This window comes from Oratosquilla oratoria, chromosome 34, assembly GCF_046742065.1.
Source record: "Oratosquilla oratoria isolate Oo_2021 chromosome 34, ASM4674206v1, whole genome shotgun sequence".
Lineage (NCBI taxonomy): Eukaryota > Metazoa > Arthropoda > Malacostraca > Stomatopoda > Squillidae > Oratosquilla > Oratosquilla oratoria.
In genome coordinates this window covers 14,783,558-14,797,795 of record NC_134810.1, presented here as the reverse complement: position 1 = coordinate 14,797,795, position 14,238 = coordinate 14,783,558, and positions in this window count along the sequence as shown.

The following is a 14,238-nucleotide window of genomic DNA, read 5'->3' as shown; positions in this document are numbered from 1 at the left end:
TATATAGATAGATAGATAGATAGATAGATAGAGAGAGAGAGAGAGAGAGAGAGAGAGAGAGAGAGAGAGAGAGAGAGAGAGAGAGAGAGAGAGAGGAGGAAGATGGGAAGGGAGAGAGAGAGGGACAGCCTGACAGACAGACGCAGTCCTCCTTCCGTTTCTTCTTCATACATATTTGATGACCTGGTTGCTGCAGTAACTTATCACTTGTCCCTATCTTCCTTTTCTTTTCCCTTTCCTTTACACCAAGAGCTGAGTGCTCTCCTCCTCCGTTAGCTTTTTCCTCTTCCTTCCTCCTTTCTTTCCCTCAAGACTTGAGGGACAGCTTAGGGGCAGGAGGAAGGGGAGATCTTCCCCCCGCTACCCCTCCCACCCATTTTCATCTTCAGGAAAGTCATCTTATCCCTTCGCATTCACCCACGTCTCCCTTCTTTTCTTTTCCCTCCTCCTCATCCATTACCTTATACTCCTCCTCTTTTTCCTTCTCCTTTTCCTTCTTCTCCTAATCTATTCCTTGAACCTTCTCCTTGTGGTTCTATCTCTGCTTCTACTTCTCACATTGTGCAGGCAATATCATATAAACCTTAAAGGCAGCACTACGGACAATAGTTAAGGTGTATTCTCTTTTTCCTCCTTATCTTCGTTCTTCTTTTTATCTTACCTTCTTCACTTTCCTTCCCCCCCCCCATCTTCTGCCCCTATTGTTCTTCTCCCTGTACCTACTTCATTGTCCTCTTTTTCCTTCTCTTTTTTTCCTTCTCTTTCTGAGGGGTTGGTCACTGTTTCCCTCCTTTCTTGCTTCTTTCTTTTACCATCTGTCTCCCGCCTCCCTTCTCCCCTTTTCTGCATTGTTGGCAGACCTCAATTCTCCAGACTCTTCCATATCCTTTCTCAAAGCTTCCCTTCCTCCCGGTAAGATTGGCTACATCCGGTCTCTGCCTCCTCCCTTCCTGAAGATCTGACAGCTCCTTCCCCCCTCCTCCTCCCGAAGGCGTCCACGATCTCAGGGCGCTCCTGCTCATACTTGATGTTCATTATTCTCAAGTAACATTCAAGCTTCCCGAAAACTTCCTTTTACTCTCTTCCCCTCGAGGTCGACTTCATCCTTAAAGGATTTCATGCTGGCACTCGATGTTCATCGTTCTCAAGAAGCGTTCGAGTTTCCTTGGAACTCCTTGATAGTGACATGGTCTTAATGGTTTCCTGTAGGGTCTCAGGTCTTCCTCTAAAGACCCCCCCCCTTCCTCCAACCCTATGAATCTTCATGACGTGGAACTAGTTCTTAATGAATTGGTCAGGATTTTTCCAATAAAGAATACAACTTGTAGAGTTGTGAGGCCTCAATTTTCTTCCCAAAACGTACATTTTGTGGGATCACAATCCTGGAACTATGTCTTGGTCTAGATAGCACCAAAGAACGATGGGGCCACCTTCACGGTATGACCATAAATACTGCAGAAAAATATTGGCATATAATCGGACTGAAAACGTTTCTACCTCCCGACTTATGATATTTTCTATATCAAGCATGTATACTGGTGGTGTAATTGGAAGCGTGCTGGTCTCGCATCCGCTTAGTTATGGGTTCGAGTCCCGCATTTCTCTACGATTCCCAGCAGTGACTGACCTGCCTCAACAATCCACCCGCATAGGGCAACTATGCGCTTCCTGGCGTAGGCTCCTCATCTTCTTCTATAACAAGAAGATATGATTGAGCTATTTTAGCTAGGTTAATTCATATATTGGTGTATACAATTTCCATTACTGTGCTAGCGATCCCTAATACTTATGGTATTCACACACACACACACACACACACACACACACACACACACACACACACACACACACACACACACACACACACACACACACACACACACACACACACACACACACACAGCTTGATGGTGTGGTGGTACCATTAATTCAATAATCCGAATTCAAGTCTCTCCCAGGGCTAAAAAATTCAGTATTGCTTCACTGCGAGCCGGCACTCCAACTCTGGTGGGCAGGGAGTTGGGTGTGTGTGAGTTCTCATCAGTTCGACAAATCATCCAAGACCGTGGTGAATAGCGCACACACACACACACACACACACACACACACACACACACACACACACACACACACACACACACACACACACACACACACACACACACACACATATACAACTTCGTGGCGCAGTGGTTAGAGTTCTCGCCTGCCACTACGGCGGTCTGGGTTCGAATCCCGCCCAGGGCTGAAATAATTTCAGTATCGCTGCGCTGCGGGTTATTACTCCAACTCTCGTCGGCGGGGAGTTGGGGGTATGTGTGCGTGTAAGGTTACAGTATTACCCATAGATCGGTCATACGAGCTCTGAGCTCTCATCCGGGAGGTTAATAACTGTCGGCCACGAGTCCAACATGTGATCCAAGACCATAGTGAATCACACACACACACACACACACACACACACACACACACACACACACACACACACACACACACACACACACACACACACACACACACACACACACACACACACATATACATTATATGGGTGCTGTCTCATATTGAATGGGGTTATCTCTTCTCATAAATAACCTTGTTTTATGGGCGAGATGCAGGGATGGCCCATCATCCAGGAGGTGCTAAGAAAACAGGGAGGGAGGGATGATAGATGGGAGTGGAGTATGTGGGGATGAAATGGGTGGGAGTGGATTTATGCCTATAACTTTGGCTACCTCCTTTGTAAGGGGGAAAATGCCGTTGGTATATGTATTTATGTATGTATATATGTATGTATGTATGTATGTATGTATATATGTATGTATGTATATATGTATGTATGTATGTATGTATGTTCGTATGTATGTATGTATGTATGTATGTATGTTCGTATGTATGTATGCATATATGTATGTATATATATATGTATGTATGTATATATGTATGTATATGTATATATGTATGTTTTTCTCGAATGATCTTACTCTATCAATAGGGCTAATATTGCCTATGTAGTTCGGTTACTTCATCAAATGTTGTACATCAATAATGAAATAATTTTGTACATTTGTAAAGTAATCAAAATAACAAAGAAGTCAAACTGTTGATCAATGTTGCATTCAGCCAATATAAATGTTTATGATATGATACAGGCAAGATACTCGGGAATGAAGAAAATTTTCTTAAATCACTGTTTTAATGATTAGAATAACGATAAGAAATAATATTCAGATTACTGTGCTATATGAAAACTATTTAAGATATGATCAACATGTATTGAAAATCTATATTTTAAGGGGCCTTCATTTAATCAATATTGATTTTTGATATTTAATCAATATCTATTGATAATTATAGTTATATTTTCAGTACCTCCATTATTGACATCCACGTTCTTCCTTGTTTTTAATACCGAACAAAGAAATCAAGAGATGTCTTTTTAGGACACTTTTTATCATCCAAAAATAGTCACTGTCAACTAAATTATTTTTGTAATATCAACAGATATGTATTGCACATGGTACCTTTGATAAGGAACGATTACTAATGCATCCATCAGGCAATCTTTTGTTCAAATTATCAATCAATGTGTAGTAGGGGGAAAATGCAATGCAAGTTAGACACATACATACACACTTTCTAGAGGAACGGGATAAGTTCCCTGTTAGATACTGAGTTTATCTTATCTGTTTCCAGGCGGGCAGTACTTATAGGATGGAAACTTTTGTCGATGGCTAAACTTTAAGTGGCCGTATGGGGTGGATGCATTGTAATGAAAGCGTGTATGTTTTGCGTTTTTTTTCTGTCCCCGGCTCTATGGATTCGTCGTCCTCCTCTACAGTACAATGGTTGGATATTTTTCCTCTCCCGCGGCACAACAATATACCTTTTCTTCCCTCCGTATATTTACCTCAACATTTCCGAGGATTTACGCTTTTCACGGCGGCCCTGCCAGACGCTCTCCCTCCTTCTTTGCTGATGTGACTGTCACTCCTCGTTCCCTCCTGATCCTCCGTCGGTTGAAATCTCCCTTCGCTTACTCCCTCCACCTCACATCTCATTTAGTCGCAAGGCGATTTCATTCATCCAAAGGACGGGGTCTCTGGTTCTTCCTCCTTTCGATGAGTTACACGAGCTCTTTCTAGCTGACTCCAGGTGATTTCATTTAACTGACGGGAGACCTTCCACACAGCAAAAGGTCTCTAAGCCTCCAGGAACCTCTCTTGATTAATTCACGTAATATTATTGTGGCTAAAATCATATCATCGTAATGAGTTAATGATACATGACACGGCAGAAGAGATGCAGCTTGAACTGCCAAGTCTGAGACAATTCAATAAACGCGAAATAGGTCGGAGAAGAGACTATAAAGCTTATGAAATTGCATCTCAGGCAATTCAACAGATATGAAATAGTTTGGATGAGGACAAGGTTAGTTGCTGAGCTACGACCTTTGTTATATGAAATATCCATTATTTTGTTTCCTTTGAAATTACACATCATCTCTTTAGTCGAACAAATTCGTCTCCATAATTCTATCTATTTTCCAAAGATTTTTTCCCTCTTATAAGGGAGGTAGCCAACCATGAAGTGCACCCACCCCTACCTATCCTCTTCCCACCCGTTGCTCCTCTGTTTCCCTTTTATCTTAGTTCCTCGTGGATGGAGGGTCATCCCTGCCTCCCGCCCACTGCCCGGGTTAGAAGCAATACTGCAAGATACAGCACATCCACAATAAGGCACCTCTGCTTCGTTTACACGATGACCCTTTCTAATCATTCCTCATGTAAAAATATAAAAACGGGGGAGGAAGTGAGGTCTCCCTCATGTATAAATGCCCACAACTCATTTTGTACACCATCCCTTTGAGAAAGCATATCTGCGAAACTAGTCAAGAATAAACTCAAACTAGGGCTCCTGTGTTTCCTATTCCCACTTACACACACACACACACACACACACACACACACACACACACACACACACACACACACACACACACACACACACACACACACACACACTTATATATATATATATATATATATATATATATATATATATACTGTATATATATACATACATATATATGTTTACATATGAAGTGAATCGGTATTAACGGTGCATGTCAATCAAATTGTTTTCTGACTATTACCCACGGGACACACACGCACACACACACACAACTTGCAAAAGTGCTAAATTATTTCATTGTTGATGTGCAACATTTGCTGCGGTGATCAATAACTGGTGATTCACTTCAGGTATTTACAACGACGAAAGCCCATAAAGTTTTCGAACTAGCTTTGCTGATTGTCCGTGAGTTGAGCTCGGGATCTCTGTGAAATTAGGTTAGGACGGCAGTTAGAAGTCTACCTAGAATCCTCGGAGTTAGTTCAACTTCAAGTAAGGGATTTTTTGTAGCTCAGGAAGGTGTTGGTTTGGTAATGTGCTAGACCTCGGTATGAATAATAATAATAATAATGACACACACACACACACACACACACACATACACACACACACACACACACACACACACACACACACACACACACACACAGACAGACAGACAGACAGACAGACACACACACGCACACGCACGCACGCACACGCACGCACATACACACACACACACACACACACACACACACACACACACACACACACACACACACACATATATATATATATATATATATATATATATATGTGTGTGTGTGTGTGTGTGTGTGTGTGTAAACTTCTCCCTTTAGACTGCTCATCGTGTTGTTGACCATGGTGGCTCCCTGGAAGTGCACTCCAAGTTCCTTTACTCTGCTTAGTTTGTTGACCACCAACAATACCCTCTGTCTGCATGTATTCAAAGGTGATGTTTACCTCTAGAGACCATACTTCCTCATCTCCAAATAGTTCTTCACAAGAATTCAGTGACGTAATAGACCCAGGTAAAAAAAATAAGCAAAAAATCATCGTATACTTTTTTTTTTCTCAGAACTGACTATGATAAAGAATGTCGAGTTCCTGAGAGCCTAAATTACCGTTTATGTAATAGGAAGAAAGACCTTAGTGACCTCTGGCTTTGCTGTCAATCTCTTTCTGTGATTTGATCAATTTTGTCACGAAGGTAGAAGAATTAGCAGGATGTTTTTCGAACTGGTAGCAAAACCCATGAATGTTTATGTCTTGCCTTCATGTAAAAAAAAAAAAAAAAAAAAAAAAAGGTAGGGAAATGTCTGCAGAGGACGCGACGAAACGAAGCGAACGAAGACCAGACGTGGGTGAAGTGTCTTGTAATTTCCTTTTCGAAAGTGTCCAGGTCATAGGCAGAAGGTAAGGTGACTACACCATGAGACGCGAAGCTGCGGTCAAAGCCCTATGCACATAGGACAGATGACAGTCACTGCTGAATCGGAGAGAAGTGCGGCATCGGAGAGAAGTGCTGAATCGGAGAGAAGTGCGGCATTTGAACCTACAGATAAACGAATGAGACACCAACACGCTTCCTATTACGCCACTAGCGCAGCTGGGTTCTAGAAAATTGGACAGAATATTAGGAAAAGTCCCAATGGAAATAAAGTAAGATCCTACTAGTAGTGAAAAAAAAAAAAAAAAAAAAAAAGAGGTGGGACATTTTCGAAAATCTAGTGTTGCGTGGTCACTATCAGAAGGGAGAAACGTAGCTATCAAGTTCAAGAGAAAAGCGACCGTGAAAAAGATCAATACAAAATGATAACGATGCAATAATGTGGCATTTAGAGAGCAGTTGATATCTAAAATATGATAAGTGAGCTATGCTTACCATATAATTTTTCGTAAGGCAGAAGGAACAAAACCGTCGAAAAAAGTTCAACAGTGACCTTTGAGAGATCACATAATTTTCATTTGAAATGCTCGATACTCTACTGGTGAACTTGATATTTCGAATATTCTTTTCTTTTTCTCTCTGCATCACATAACGGACCTATCTAATAAGAAGTTACTTGGCTTCATTATTGTCTTTGTCACCATTGTCGTCTTTGTCGTCGTCGTCGTCTTTGTCGTCGTCTTCCTCGTTTTTGTAGTCATCGTCGTCATCGTCATCGTCGTCATCATTATCATCACCATCCATTACCATTATCACCATCATCATCATCATCAGCGGCGGCTGCACCTCTAGTATGAATAGTTTTGTTGCTATCATTAACATTATTACGATGACATTTTACATCCTTATTTAGCTTTAATCATACTGTTTTATTTTTTATCATATTTGATTATATTCTTCTTTGGCATCAGTCGTAAACTTTCGGTCTGCTTTCTCCGGCTCTTTGCTTCTGCGTGTATGATCCTTGAAACAACTTCCAGTTATCGTATTTGAATCATTCTATCTTCGATCCTTTGCAAAATCTTTTCCCTTTCTTTTCCTTGTCTTCAGTGTGTCTTCACAGTTTTCTTTTTTTCTCTCCAGTTCATTCAGTTAGTACATTTATGTTTCGTAAGTCATTCAATTCACTCCGTGGTGGCTGTTTTTCCTGGTTATCTTTTTCATTCTATATTTCTTCCCCTATCTCTTCTCCTAACCCCTTCTCTCTCCATTTTTTATTATACATTTATTTTTACCATTACATTCTTTTACTGCCTCCAGCTCTCATTTCTTTTATTTAAATTGATCAAAGCATTTAGAAATCCTTTCGCATTATTTTCACTTATTCTCCTTTTTACTTATTTCTCTTTCCTCTTCTCTTACCACTTCACAGTCTTAGAGCTCTGCTTACATCCAATCTCATCTTCAATATGTCAATTCTCTCCAATTCTTTACCTTCTCTCTTTTCTAGATTTTTTTGTCCCCTCCTTTCCTCATATACCATGCCCTTCTCGTTCTACCTTGCCCCAATCCTCTTGTTTTCACCTTTGCTTTCATCATTCTCTTCTTGTCCTTCAAGTGAGGTTAATTTCATCATCGTGTCTCTGAGTTTCACAGCGACTCAGTAACAACAACAGCGAGTATCTTTATGGAGTGGAAACCTTTTTTCGACAAATTGGCAATACATCTGATAGGAAAACCTTTTCTCGCTTTGGGCTTTTTCTAACCAGTACCCAAACTGTACCCGACCAACCCCCGCCAACCCTCCGCTCTCTCCTCCTCTCGCTCGCTCTCATTTTTTTTTCTTCACCCTCTCTGCCTGCCTGCCTCTCTCTCTCTCTCTCTCTCTCTCTCTCTCTCTCTCTCTCTCTCTCTCTCTCTCTCTCTCTCTCTCTCTCTCTCTCTCTCTTTATCTCTCTCTCTCTCTCTCTCTTTATCTCTCTGTCTCTCTCTCCCTTTCTCTCTCTCCCACTTTACTTCTCTCTTTTCCCTTTCCTCCTTCTCTCCTACTCTCCTCCTCTCTTTCTTTCTCTTCTCCTTTCCTCTTCTTTTTCCTCCTCTCTTCCTCTGCTCTTCTGCTTGCTCTTCTAACCCCCTTCTCCTCTCCTCTCTCTCTCTCTCTCTCTCTCTCTCTCTCTCTCTCTCTCTCTCCTTCTTCTTTTTTATTGCCTCTTTCTTTCTTTCAAATTTCATTTCCACCTTATTTATCTCTTGAGCCTTTTTTTCGTTTCTTTTCCTTTGAATCTGTTTCTGATTTGTTCTCTGTCCTTTTAGAAAACACTTGCAATGTCTAGGTTTGACCTCTACTTACTCATGATCACCTTTTTCTAGACGGCTACATTCTTCTGTCCACGTCTGTTACTATGTTTACCTTTTTCCATACCCTACTGTCTTGTTCTTCTTCCAGTATTGTTTCTCTGATTGTCATTTATCTACGTTTTTTTTTTTGTGAGGATCTTAATTTTCGTTCTCTTCATCCTTTTCACTTTCTAGTTTGTGTTTATTTCTCTTCCCTTCTTTTCTCTCTGTGATTCGAAGGATTACAAAGGATTACAAAGGCGGAGCATGCCGACAGGAGACCTTTTGGTCCATATCTAGGTCGGATGCGAAAAAAAATCATAATAATAAAATAAATAAAAACTATAATAATGTAAATAACAAATAAAATACATAAATAAATGCATAGGTATAGTTAAATAATAAACAAATTGGGAGACTAAACTGCATCTTTCAAGAGAAAATGCTGCACCACAACATTAATGTTGATAGAATATTCTAAACATGTAATAGACTCCAAACATTTAATGGAATCCAAACATTTTAGACATGTTTATAAAGTTGGTTAACGAGGAATTGAAAGCTAATCGTGCTTTACATATTTCAAAACATTTACTTTCTTCGTTCATTTTTGTAGAATGTCTTGGAACATGACTTAAATTCTAGGAATTCTATACTACGAGCAATACCTCTCTCCCTCTCAAAAGAGAGATTACATTATGATTTTTGGTGTAGCCAAAGTGTGACTAAAAAAACACTCGTACCTAAATCATGGTTCAAACAGTAGATATAACCTAGAAAATATCAGTGATGGAAACAGAAATTAAATCAGATCCTAAATGATTATTCAGGTAGGTCCCTAGAGAGAACGAGTGGATTTTTGTGTTCAAATCTCTTTTCCCTAGAGATGTAATAGCCAAAGAAAATCTCAATAAGCTTTTCGAAACTCTTCGTAAATCTATATTTGTTTTCCTCGGGGAAACAACAACCGAAATACACTTAAGGCTCGGCTAAACGTTTACCGTTTTTAACCTCCACTTCCCTAGCGGGTGATCCTTTTTTCTCTAACTCTGACTCTCGCCAGTTGTTTTATTCAGCTGCACGCGACTCCCTCCGGAAGTAAAGAAATCAAAAGCTTCTATCGAGGCTTTTACTGTCTTCTTCTTTCTTTATAAAGGGTTATAAAAGCTGAGCATGCCGACAGGAGACCTTTTGGTCCATATCTAGGTTGGATGCGAAAAAAATCATAATAATGATAAATAGATAAATGAATAAATAAAAACTATAATAATGTAAATAATAAATAAGATACATAAATAAATGCATAGGTATAGTTAAATAATAAACAAACAGGTAAATAGTAAATAATAATAAATTGACATATAACTAATAATAAATGAGAATCAAGTAAATAATAATAAACAAACGGACAATGATAACAAAACAAATAAACAGATAATATAAAATAAATGATAATCATTACAGCATCTTGCTTAGGTGTTTATCTAAATGATTCTTAAATCTTCGAACTGAACTACATTGCACTGCCTCTGCAGGAAGTTTATTCCATTAATTAACTACACGGTTGGCGAAGTTGTTTCTACCCACTTCCAAATTATTTCTATTTCCGGATAGTTTGAGACCATTGTTTCTTGTTTGATTCTCATTCAGTGTGAAAATTTGGTCAGTTCTGACATTATCAATTCCCTTTAGAATCTTAAAAACCTGTATATAGTCACCTCTGAGTCTACGCTTTTTTAGTGAAAACAGATTCATATGTTTAAGTCGATTTTCGTATGATTTATTTTCGATATTTGGAATCAGTTTTGTGGCTCGCTGTTAAACTTTTTCCAATCTGTCAATGTCTTTAATGAAATTCGGTGACCATACGGAAACCGCATATTCCAAACGTGGACGACCTAACGATTTATATAGCTTGTTAATTAGAGATGGGCTTTTGGAATCAAAAGATCGCGCAATCAGTCCTAGGATCTTATTTGCTTTCTCAGAGGCTGAAATACACTACTTGGATGATTTGAGATCGTTACTGATAATTACGCTGAGATCCTTTTCACTATTCACTTTTGTTATTGAATTTCCAAATAACTTTTAATCGTACTTACTGTTATTTTTACCTATGTGCATTACCTTGCATTTACTTGTGTTAATTTCCATTAGCCATTTTTTCAGACCATTGTTGAAATTTATCTAAATCTTCTTGATATCTAACTGATTTAAGTTATCATTTGCCATTCCGTACAATTTTGTATCATCAGCAAATTTGGAAACAGTAGATTTTAGTCCATGGTCTATATAATTTATATATATTATGAATAGAAGTGGCCCAAGAACGGAACCCTGAGGAACTCCAATTGTAACATTTTTCAATTCAGAAGTTTTTCCATTTAAACTACTCTCTGTTTTCGATCATTCAACCAATTACTAGTCCAACTTAATAGGCTACCACTTATTCCGTGTGAAGCTAATTTAGTAAGTAGTCTTTCGTGTGGGATGGTATCAAAAGCTTTTGCAAAGTCTAGATATATTAAATCTATATTGTTTCTTTTGTCATAATTCGAGATAACTGTTTTCTAGAATTCGAGTAAGTTAGTATACATAGACTACTCATAGACATATACTGCTATTCCAGCTTTCTATGGACACATGGTCCGGCTTTATGGTTCTCTTGGACACACGGTGAGCTTCTGGTGTGCACTGGAAATTTTACATCCACGACGCGAAGCATGAAGTGAATATTCATCATCCATACACATTCTATTGCGTATACATGGAAGCCTATGAATATATATCTCCGTACATTTTTATATTTACTCATACCTAGATAAATATAGGAGTTCTGGTGGTGTAATCGGAGGCGTGCTGGTTTCGCATTCGCTTAGTCGTGGGTTTGTGTCCAACTATCCTCTCTGATTCTGTTACCTGCCCCAACAGTCCAAGTGTATAGGGCAAAGGTGACGGCTTCGGCCGCAGATACGCGCCTCCTCGCTTAGATTCCTCATCTTCTTCTACGGAAATATAATATAGGAGTCTGAGTAGATTAGTGGGAAGAGTCCTTTACCTCCAACAGAGGAAGCCCGGGTTTGATCCCTGCGAAATGTTGGGCAGCTGTTCACATAGCATTGGCTTTCCAGGCATCCAGTATTGGGTTTCAAGAATGATTGATGTGGTTACACTGATTCCAGATTTCATTCGCAACAACAGCCATTCCAACACGCTCAACATTCCACACCCAGTTTGCACCATCGATACAACTTGATCAAGCCAAATCAAGGCACCGTACTGAAGCACAGAGGCTGTATCATTGCTAAGGGGATAGACCAGTCCTGTAGAGGATATATGAATTGAACCTTTTACTTTCACATAAATATATGTATAGTTAGATGCTGAAACTGTATGGACATATGTTCGTATCTGTCTATATCATCGCAAAGGATTACAAAGGATTACAAAGGTGGAGCATGCCGACACGAGACCTTTTGATCCATATCTAGGTCGGATGCGAAAAAAAAATCATAATTATAAATGAATAAATAAAAACTATAATAATATAAATAACAAATAAAATACATAAATAAATGCATAGGTATAGTTAGATAATAAACAAACAGGAAAATAGTAAATAATGATAAATTGACATATAACTAATAATAAATGAGAATCAAAGAGACAAATGATAACAAAACAAAAACAAATAATATAAAATAAATGATAATAATTACAGCATCTTGCTTAGGTGTTTATCTAAATGATTCTTAAAGCTTCGAATTGAGCTACATTGCACTGTATCTGGAGGAAGTTTATTCCATTCATTAACTACACGGTTGGCGAAGTTATTTTTACACATGAAAGTAAATCCCTAGTAAGTTATTGCGACAGCCTCTTGACCACCAACTTCTTTTTCAGCTTTGTCCACATCTTTAATTTCATGACCACTATCGCCTTTATTCCTCATCCTCACACTCAACCTTACCTTCACCCTTACCCTCACTTTCAACCTGAGCCTCAACTAAGCCCACAACTTCTCTCATACCCTCATCCTCACCCTCACCTTAACCCTGACTCTGACCCTAATTCTCACCTTCAGTTTCATTTTCACTCTCAATTTTACCCTCACCTTCTCAAGCTTACGATAACCCTCATCCTCACCTTAAACATTCACCTTCACCTTCACCCTCCTCACCTTTACCCTCATCCACAGTCTCACCCTTACCCTCTCATGATTACTTTAACCATTGCTCACACCCTAAGCTTTACCTTCCCCTTCACTCCCACTTTCACCCTCACCCTTTCATGCTTATCGTAACCTTTACCCTCATCCACACCCTCACTGTAATCCTCACCCTCTCGCGCTCTAACCCTCACCATTATCCTCAGTCTCACTGTTATCTTCATCCTCACCCTCACCCTCCCTTTTACCCTCTCCCTCACCCTCGCCCTCACCATCATCCTCACTCTCACCCTTACCTTTACCTTCACCTTCACCCTCATCCTCACCCCCAGCCTCAGCCTCACCCTTACCTTCAACCTCAACCTCTCACACTTATCGTAACCCTAAACCTTATCTTTACCCTCACCCTCACCTTTACTTCAACACTCATTCTCACTTTCTCTCTCACCTCTACACTCACCCTCTAATACTCACCGTAACCCTCACCCTTACCGCAGTCTCACCCTCACCCACATCTTCACCCTCACATTCTCATGCTTACCTTAATTCTCACCCTTACCTTCACCTTCACCCTCACAATCGCCCTCACCCTTATTATCACCTTGATCCTCACCCTCACTCTCATCCTCACCATTACCCTCAGTGTCATCTTCATCCTCACCCTCGCCCTCATTCTTCTCCTCACCCTCACCTTTGTCCTCACCCTTACCTTCACCCTCACCCTGATCTTCACTCTTTAACTCACCCGCATCCTCACTTTGACCCTCAGCTTCATTTTCACTCCTCATCACCCTCACTTTCCTCACCTTTGCCTTTACCGTCACCCTTATCTTTATCCTTATATTCCCTTACATGTACCCTCACTCTTACTCTCACACATTCACACATCACCCTCACTTTCACCATCATCCTCATACTCATCCTCACCCTCACGCTCACCCTTCCCATTGCCCTCAACCAAGACAATTTTGTCCAACTGAGATACAGGTCCAGTCTGATCGGTTGCCATCCCTTGTACACTTGGTCCACTTCCCGGCTGAATTAATTGTCTAGTCCAGCGTTTACAATACCCGAAGATTCGACCATCTTATACAGACACGGGTGTCCAAGACAAAATTCCTCTCGGAGGGACGCGGGTGGTGGGGGTTGGGGGGTTGGAGATAGCAGACCCCCCCCCCCCCGCCTCTAGGCCCTTCCTCCCCCAAATAAGACAAAAAATATTCCTGTGGGGCGTTACCTGCTCATGGTCTACTATGTCATGTTCTCCTCTGTAGTCTTATGTGTGCGTGTGTGTTCTTGTTCAGAAACACGTGTCTTGGAGGCCTTTTCGTCCGCCCCCATCAAGGCTCGGTGGAACTCTGCCTCTCACAGGACGTAAAGGCGACTGAGCACATAAGAAAAGGGAATTGGTATGCATAGACTTCGT